The following is an 8,399-nucleotide window of genomic DNA, read 5'->3' as shown; positions in this document are numbered from 1 at the left end:
TATACAGCATAGACCCCATTATACATCATAGACCCCTTTATACATCATAGACCCCCATTATATACCATCGACCTCCATTATATACCATAGACCCCCATTATATACCATAGACCCCCATTATATACCATAGACCCCCATTATACAGCATAGACCCCCCATTATATAGACCCCCCTTTATACAACATAGACCCCCCCATTATATAGACACCCCCTTTATACAGCATAGACCACCCCATTACATAGACCCCCTCATTATATAGCATAGACCCCCATTATACACCATAGACCCCCCCATTATACAACATAGACCCCCCCCTTTAAGTCTATTGGGGGGGTGGGGGTCAGACCTCCTCCCTATAGGGTCCCCCTATGTTGAATATAGGGGTAGCCCCCCCCCACCTTAATATATACCTTCCCCTTTTAATATATACCCCCCCCTTTAATACATACCCCCCCACCTTTATTACATACCCCCCCCTTTAACATATACCCCCCCCTTTAACATATACCCCCCCCTTTAACATATACCCCCCCCTTTAACATATACCCCCCCCTTTAACATATACCCCCCCCTTTAACATATACCCCCCCTTTAACATATACCCCCTCCCCTTTAACATATACCCCCTCCCCTTTAATATATACCCCCCCCTTTAATATATACCCCCCCCCCCTTAATATCTGCCCCCCCCCATCAGGCTGCAGATCCTTTTAATTCTCCCATTTTCGGCCCTATTTTAATCAATGACGATTGTTGATTTCCATGGGGGGGGGGGGGGGGGTGCTCCGTATTTCTTTCTTCATTACGTTAATTAATGGGGGGGGGGGGAATAAGGTTATTAAGCACCTGCTCGGTGCCAACCCCACCCTGTGCCCCCCCCCCAAACCCCATAGTATTGAATGCGGAGATTTGAGGGGGGGGGGGGGGCGGATCCCAACCCCACCCTGTTGCTTAGGGATGGTGGTTAAATGCCCACCCCCCATATTAACTTATATAGGGAGGATGGACCCCCCCCCCAACCCCATATTAACTTATATAGGGAGGATGGACCCCCACCCCCCACCCCCATATTAGCTTATATGGGGAGCATGGACCCCCCCACACCCCCATATTAACTTATATAGGGAGGATGGACCCCCCCTCCCCCCCATATTGGCTTATATGGGGAGGATGGACCCCCCCCACCCCCATATTAACTTATATAGGGAGGATGGACCCCCCCCCCCCCCCCAATATTAACTTATATAGGGAGGATGGTATTGGCTTATATGGGGAGGGTGGACCCCCACCCCCACCCCCATATTGGCTTATATGGGGAGCATGGACCCCCCCCGATATTGGCTTATATAGGGAGCATGGACCCCCACCCCACCCCCATATTAACTTATATGGGGAGGATGGACCCCCCCACCCCCATATTGGCTTATATGGGGAGGATGGACCCCCACCCCACCCCCATATTAACTTATATAGGGAGGACAGAACCCCCCCTGCCCCCATATTGGCTTATATGGGGAGCATGGACCCCCCCCCCCATCCTCATATTGGCTTATATAGGGAGCATGGACCCCCCCGCCCCCATATTAACTTATATGGGGAGGATGGACCCCCCCCACCCCCATATTTGCTTATATGGGGAGGATGGACCCCCCCCACACCCCCATATTGGCTTATATAGGGAGGATGGACCCATCTCCCTATAGGGTCTCAAGGGCCTTGGATCTCCCCTTATTTCCCTATAGGGCTCTTGTAGGGTGGGGGAATAGGGGGGAGGAAGGAATGGATTCCTATGTCCTATAGTTATGGGGGGGGGGGGACTGAGTCCTCCCTAGTTCCCTATAGAGTTTTAAAGGGGGGGGGGGGCTGTTCCTCTCTCCCTATGGGGGTTGTGGGGTGTGCTGCCTCATCCCCTTCACCCTATAGGGGCAGTTATAGGGTCTGCCCCCCCATGTATTAGGGTCTTCCCCCCCCCCTCCCCCCCATTCACCTTCTCTGCTGCAAGGTGTGGCTATGGGGGGGGGCTCAGATCTATGGGGTGGGGGCGTTAATGGTTGATTATGGGGGGGGTAATGGGGTGGGAGCTGGTTATGGGGTGGGGTGGGGGGTCTTGATCCTTTAATCATCACATAGAAGCCAATGGGATCCATTGGATTCATCCCCTCCTTCCTCCTCCTCCTTCCACTCCTGTGCTGTTAATGGCTGTTTATTGGGGGGTGGTCTGCATTATGGGGGCGAGGGGGTGGTTATGGGGTGTGCTGCCTCATCCCCTTCACCCTATAGGGGCAGTTATAGGGTCTGCCCCCTATATATATATATACCCTTAAAGATGAAGGTTTAGATCCTCTCGTATCCAACCCTCAGCTGACCTCTATGGATTAAAACCCGCAGCTGCCACACCTGGTGCTCACAGCTGGGCGTATATAAGGGAATCATACAGTAAATGTTAAAAATAGCAGCTTTTTGGGGTGAAAATGAGCAAAAATAGCAAATTTGGGGCACCCCAGAGCTGCAGGTGAGTGGGGCCGGCCTGTATGGGCACCTTATGGGCATCAATGCCAATTCCAACTCCTTTTACACCCCCATTTTCATCCTCTCAATCCCCTTTTTTGGCCCATTTTCATCTCTTTTTCGGCCTGTTTTTGTCCTCTTTTTGCTCTATTTTGCCTGTTTTCATCCCTTTTTGCTCTTTTCTGTCCTCTTTATCCCCGTTTTGGTCCCTCTTTTGGGGTCCCATTTAGGTCCCTCTTTTTGGGGCCCATTTCCATCCCTCTTCTGGGCCCCGTTTTCCTCTTTTTTTCCCCCATTTCCTCCCTCTCAATCCCTTTTTTTCTTGCCCCTTTTCACTCTCCAAGACCCATTTTTGTCCTCTTTATCCCTATTTTGGGGCCTGTTTTGGTCCCTCTTTGGGCCCATTTTGGTCCCCGTTTTGAGGCCCATTTTCATCCCTCTTCTGGGGCCCGTTTTCCTCCTTTTTCCCCCATTTCTTCCCTCTCAGTCCCTTTTTTTCTTGCCCCTTTTCACTCTCTAAGACCCATTTTTGTCCTCTTTATCCCTATTTTGGGGCCAGTTTTGGTCTCTTTTGGGGCCCTCTTTGGGGCCCATTTTCATCCCTCTTTAAGACTCATTTTCCTCCTTTTTTTACCCCATTTCCACCCTCTCAGTCCCTTTTTTTTCTTGCCCATTTTCATTCTCTAAGACCCATTTTGGTCCCTCTTTTGGGGTCCCATTTTGGTCCCTCTTTGGGCCCATTTTCATCCCTTTTTTGGCTCATTTTCACCCTCTGCAGCTTTTTTCCCCCTTTTTCCTTCCTCCCTCATCCCTTTTATCGCCCGTTTTCATCCCATCTCCTTTTTTTCTCCTTTTTTTTCTCCCCCTTTTAGCCCATTTTTCCTCCCTTCTGCCTCTCTCAGGAGGTGCCCATGTTGCCCCCCATTCTGACTCAAAGCATTTCTGCTCTTTATAGCCCCCCAACCATTGACACCAGCACCGATTCCTCAGCCCTGTGCCCTCTTGATTCCATTTCCTGCCCCACATTTGGGTTCATCCCTCTTTTCTCCCATCTGCCTTTCTGTGCTCTGTGGGTGCCGTTACCTGGCTGTGATCCCCACATGAGTTTAGGGGTATTTGGGGGGGGTGTTTGTATTTATATCCATCTTTTGCCTCTGTGCTGTTGGCCAACGGGCATTCCTGCGCTAATGGTGATGTTAGGTGTCATTTTGGCTCTGTTGGGTGGGATTTTGGCTCTCTTGGGTGGGCTGTTGGGCTCTGTTGGGTGGGATTTTGGCTCTATGGGGTGGGCTGTTGGGCTCTGTTGGGTGGGCCTTTGACTCTTTTGGGCTCTTTTGGGTGGCATTTTGGCTCTGTTGGGTGGGACGTTGGCTCTGTTGGGTGGCATTTTGGCTCTGTTGGGCTCTTTGGGGTGGCATTTTGGCTCCATTGGGGTGGGCACGTTGGGCTCCGTTGGGGTGGGCCATTGGGCTCTGTTGGGCTCTTTTGGGTGGCATTTTTGGCTCTTTGGGGTGGGATGTTGGCTCTTTTGGCCTACGTTGGGGTGGGCCATTGGGCTCTGTTGGGGTGGGCCATTGGCTCCGTTGGGGGGGGATGTTGGCTCTATGGGATGGGATTTTGGCTCTATGGGGTGGGATTTTGGCTCTTTGGGGAGGGACTTTGGCTCTATGGGGCGGGCCATTGGGCTCTGTTGGGTGGGATGTTGGGCTCCGTTGGGGTGGGCCATTGGGCTCTGTTGGGGTGGGCTGTTGGCTCCATTGGGTGAGACGTTGGCTCTGTTAGGTGGGATGTTGGCTCCGTTGGCTCTTTTGGGTGGGATTTTGGCTCTTTTAGGAACAGAAACCAAACTGTATAATGTTCATTGATCAACCTGTCGGCGCAGATGATGTGGAGCTGGTTGTGCTGACCAAGAAGTGCCTTTTCAGATCTGATCTCAAAGCATTTCTCTTTCTTAATGTTAAATGCTGGTCGGCTGTAGGGCTGGTTGGTTGTTGGCCTTGTTGGTGGTTGTAGGGCTGGTTGGTTGTAGGGCTGATTGGTTGTAGGCCTGGCCGGATGTAGGCCTGGTTGGCTGTAGATTGTGGAGCTGATCTTGGAGCTGTAGCCCCCAATGGTTGGGAAAAGCATCCTTATGACTGACAGATATGGGGTATGTAGTTGATTCCCAGTACTTTTACTTTAAAAACCCTAATAATTTTATGGCTATTTGGATGCTTGTCTTTGGGAAACAGGAAGGCAGCAACCATATGCGTGTGGTAGACATCACAGCTCTTGGCTCTGAATTGTCCAAAGCCCAACTTGGGTTGGTTTTGGGCACCTGGTAGGATGGATCCCTGCCCGTGTTAGGGATGGATGGGCTGTAAGGTCCCTCCCCAAGCCCAAATCTCTCATGCTGTACCAAGTACAGTTGCTCCAAGCACACGTGGGGAATGCAATGCAGCTCTGGTGCATGTGGTTGGCTTGAGTCCATGCAGAACTGCTCTTCTACCTCTTTGGTATTGAGAAGGGGTGATGTGGGATGCCCCCAACAGCCTGTCTGTGTACAGCTCTGCTTTCAGAGCCTTTGGGATCTGCCTTATTATTGCTTGGGTTTGTGGGATCTCCAAGCCAACCCTTGGGGCTCTAAATGCAGGCAGGATAAGGGAAATCCAGGCTGTCCTGGGGAGCTCCTGGTGGACTGAGGTTTGCTGTGAAACCCTGGCAGAGCTTCAGTTGCTGAGATATTTTGGCTTAGAATGGATGAAGCATTGATGGGCAATGTGGCCCAATGGCTGAGTTGCCCCATGGAGATGCCTTGGAGCTCTGAAAACAAGGAGGTGTTCCGAGATGCTGCTGGGAATTGGGCAGGGGTTCTGGCAAGGGGTTATTTGAGCCTTGTGAGGAGCTATCGTGGGGCTGAATCCATGGGTTTGGGTCTGAAGTTGACCTGTTTGGGTCTCAGACAGATCCCAGTTTGGGTCTCAGACAGGTCCCAGTTTGGGTCCCAGACAGGTCCCATTGCCCCCAGGGGAACATCTGGCCAATCAGAGCCCTGGACCAGGCTCTACTTGACTATTCCAAGGGCATTGCCCCATCTTGGTGCAACGGTGTCTAAATGGGACCCCCTCAATCCAAAGGGAGACAGTAGAATGTGTGGTGAGTCTGAAGGCTGAATCTGGGGGTAGAACTGATGTGTGAGCTGTGAGTTCCTTAGGGTTGGCTCTGCAGCATGAGGATAAACCAGGACTGTGGGGCTTGGCCATCACCAACCCAAGAGCTTTTAGGGCACGGATATAAACCTGTTTACCCCGTACAGTAATAATCCATGAGAACTTCACTTTGACTGCTGTTTAAGATCTTCGCAAGTGCGATGTTTTCCTTGCAGTGGGTTTAAAAAGGGATTTCTTGTCCCTGTCTCCAGCAGCCATGTTCTCCCTCTTGCCTTTTTGCTTCAGTGATCATTCCCTTACATGCTCTAGATAGCGCGTTGAGCCTGGGCCTTCCCTCTTCTTTCTCCGTGTCCTTAGAAACATTTCTGCTGTCGTTCTCCTCCTTCTTCCACTGAATCAAGGCTGCCTGGTTTTAATTCTAGTTACCAAGAAGTGAATGGGGGATAAATGCTATTCAGGTACCCAGGGGAAGAAGTAGAGCCAAGGCTGTGCCCTTGGGATTGGTTCTTATTCCTCCCAACCCAATGACCTCCCATTGGAGGTGGCTGTTTTTTTCCAGGAACCCCCCAGAGCTGGATTTTTCCCTTTCCCACCTACTGGAAGGATCAGTCCTGCTGTTCTGTGCTGTTACTCTGGAGCTGCTGTGCTGCTCAAGATGGGTTTGATGATGGTATCGCATCGTAACCCAGCGGTGTAACGTAGAGAGCTCAATTCCTGCAATGAAGGATGATGTGGTAGTTGGTTTTGGTTCTTGATGGCCGTCTCTTAAAACTCACGGCAAATAAGTCCTGCAATGGGCTGTCAGAAGGAGGAGGGCTGGCTCCTTGAAACCAATGAACACGAAACTCCGGGGACTTTTGGTCTTGGGTTGAGCGTTGGTTGGGATTTGCTTTGATTGGGAGCTGTCCAAATCGAGTCCCTGTTCTGAACCCATTGCAGGGGGCAGAGAACCCACAGCAAACAAGGCCTGCAATGGGCTGTCAGAAGGAGGAGGGCTGGCTCCTTGTATCCAATGAACACCAAACTCTACGGAGCTTTGGTTTTGGGTTAAGCCTTGGTTGGGATTTGCTTTGACTGGGAGCTGTCCAAATCGAGTCCCGGTTCTGAACCCATCACAGAGAGCAGAGAACCCATTTTTGGGGATCGGAGGGGGATCAGAGGGGCTCAGCAGCACCTGGATGTGATCATAAGACATAAGGAAGGTTTCTGGGGGGCTCCCTGCAGCCCCCATGGAACACAAACCCAACGGCATCCATCTGTGCTGTCTGTGCTCCCAATGGATGTGCATAGCTCCCGTCCTGCCCCTTCCCGAGGTGCTGACATTTCTCTGTCTGCCTCGTTGCGTTTTTATCGATCTCCCTTCCCAGCTCTGCTCCCTGCTTGAATGTAAATGACTTCCACGGGAGACATGTTTGGAAATCCAAGCTTATTTTTTGCCAACGAGACGCGTTACTTACTCGGTGAATCGGAGCTGTAGGATTACGACGGTATCGATCTTCCCACAGCCCTTCTTGCAGGCCTCAGAGCACTTTGCATACTATGTTAATAGTTAGGAGGGATGATGGCAAGAGGCAAAGCAGTGCAATTGCTTATTGACTGCAGCTTCTATTATATAGCGTAGATGGATGGACAATGGGGCGCGTTGGGGTGAGCGCTGGGATTTAGGTTAGCGGAGTCAACCCGCTGTTCATCTGGGATGTTTGGTCTCTTTTCTTTTGAAGCTTAAATCCTTTAGAGATTATAAATCGTCTCCAAAACGGCTCGTATCCGTGGTTGACCTGTAAAATGGGTCAGGTTGGAAGAGATCTTAGAGCCAACCCCATTCTAATCCTATGGGTGGGGATGTCTCCCATTGACCATGCTGCCCGTGGGCCCTTCCGGCCTGGCTGTGGGGCCATGCTCTTTTTCTCCATTCCAGTGCCTCTGAGCACAGAGTTTCCTCCTCAAATCCAACCTAAATATCCCCTCTTTTAGCTTAAAACTCACCTTGTGTTGAGGGATGCATCCCAATCCAGCCCAGCAGCCTCCAAGCACATGCAGCTTTGTAGGGTCTGAGGCTGTATCATTAGTTTTATTAGTCATTAAGCCTCCTCTTAAGCTGAACCCTGTTATGAAGGTGGTTTCTGGGTGCTGGTGGGTTCTGCTTCCTAAGCTGGTTTAGCCTTTAATCTGATATATACATCTGTGAATCCACATCCCCTAAAAGGTGGGGGGGGGGGGGGTGGGGGCGGGGGGCAGCGAGTCTTTCTGTGCTCGGGGGCTTAAGAAGAAAACTAATAGCAAAGAAAACAAAACACGCGCTTTTGGGGATCTATGAGCACCCACAACAGCCTCTTGGTGAAGTATTTTTGGTGAAGTATTTTGGTTTTAATCCCCATTTTTCTTGCCCCAAACCTGCAGGATTCAGGTAAAATCAGCACAGAGGAGGCCTTCCCCCCCCCCCCCCCCCCCCCCCCCCCGCTTTGCATCTGCTTGGCTGAGCACGACCTCTGTTTGCTGCTCAGCCTGGGTCACGTTTCAGCTCTCGCTTCCCATGGCAGCCTGTGCTTCTTTATTCGAGTAAATTCACAGTTCTCTTTAATTTTCCTTCCAGTTTTCCTTGTCAGGACCGAGTTCTGGCTCAGCACATCTCAATCCTTGTTCTTCTTCCACCCCAGAACCTTCCCTATAATTCTCCCCCCCCCCTTTATATGAAGCTGACCCTGAGGGATGGGGACAGTCACGTCTCAGTATCCTGAGCT

The 8,399-nt window shown here is 51.1% G+C and overlaps 1 protein-coding gene across 3 annotated transcripts in view; it reads left to right on the top strand.

Moving 5' to 3' along the window:
* The window catches only part of ARHGAP39 (Rho GTPase activating protein 39), a 93,911-nt gene that overhangs the window by 753 nt on the left and 84,759 nt on the right, over nucleotides 1-8,399 (top strand). The gene's annotated exons all lie outside the window — the stretch shown is intronic.

Source organism: Coturnix japonica, unplaced genomic scaffold, assembly GCF_054131305.1.
Source record: "Coturnix japonica strain WE unplaced genomic scaffold, WE-NBRP24 Scf054, whole genome shotgun sequence".
Classification (NCBI taxonomy): domain Eukaryota; kingdom Metazoa; phylum Chordata; class Aves; order Galliformes; family Phasianidae; genus Coturnix; species Coturnix japonica.
Note: the sequence above shows the minus strand (reverse complement) of the source record. Positions and strands in the feature narration are given on the sequence as shown.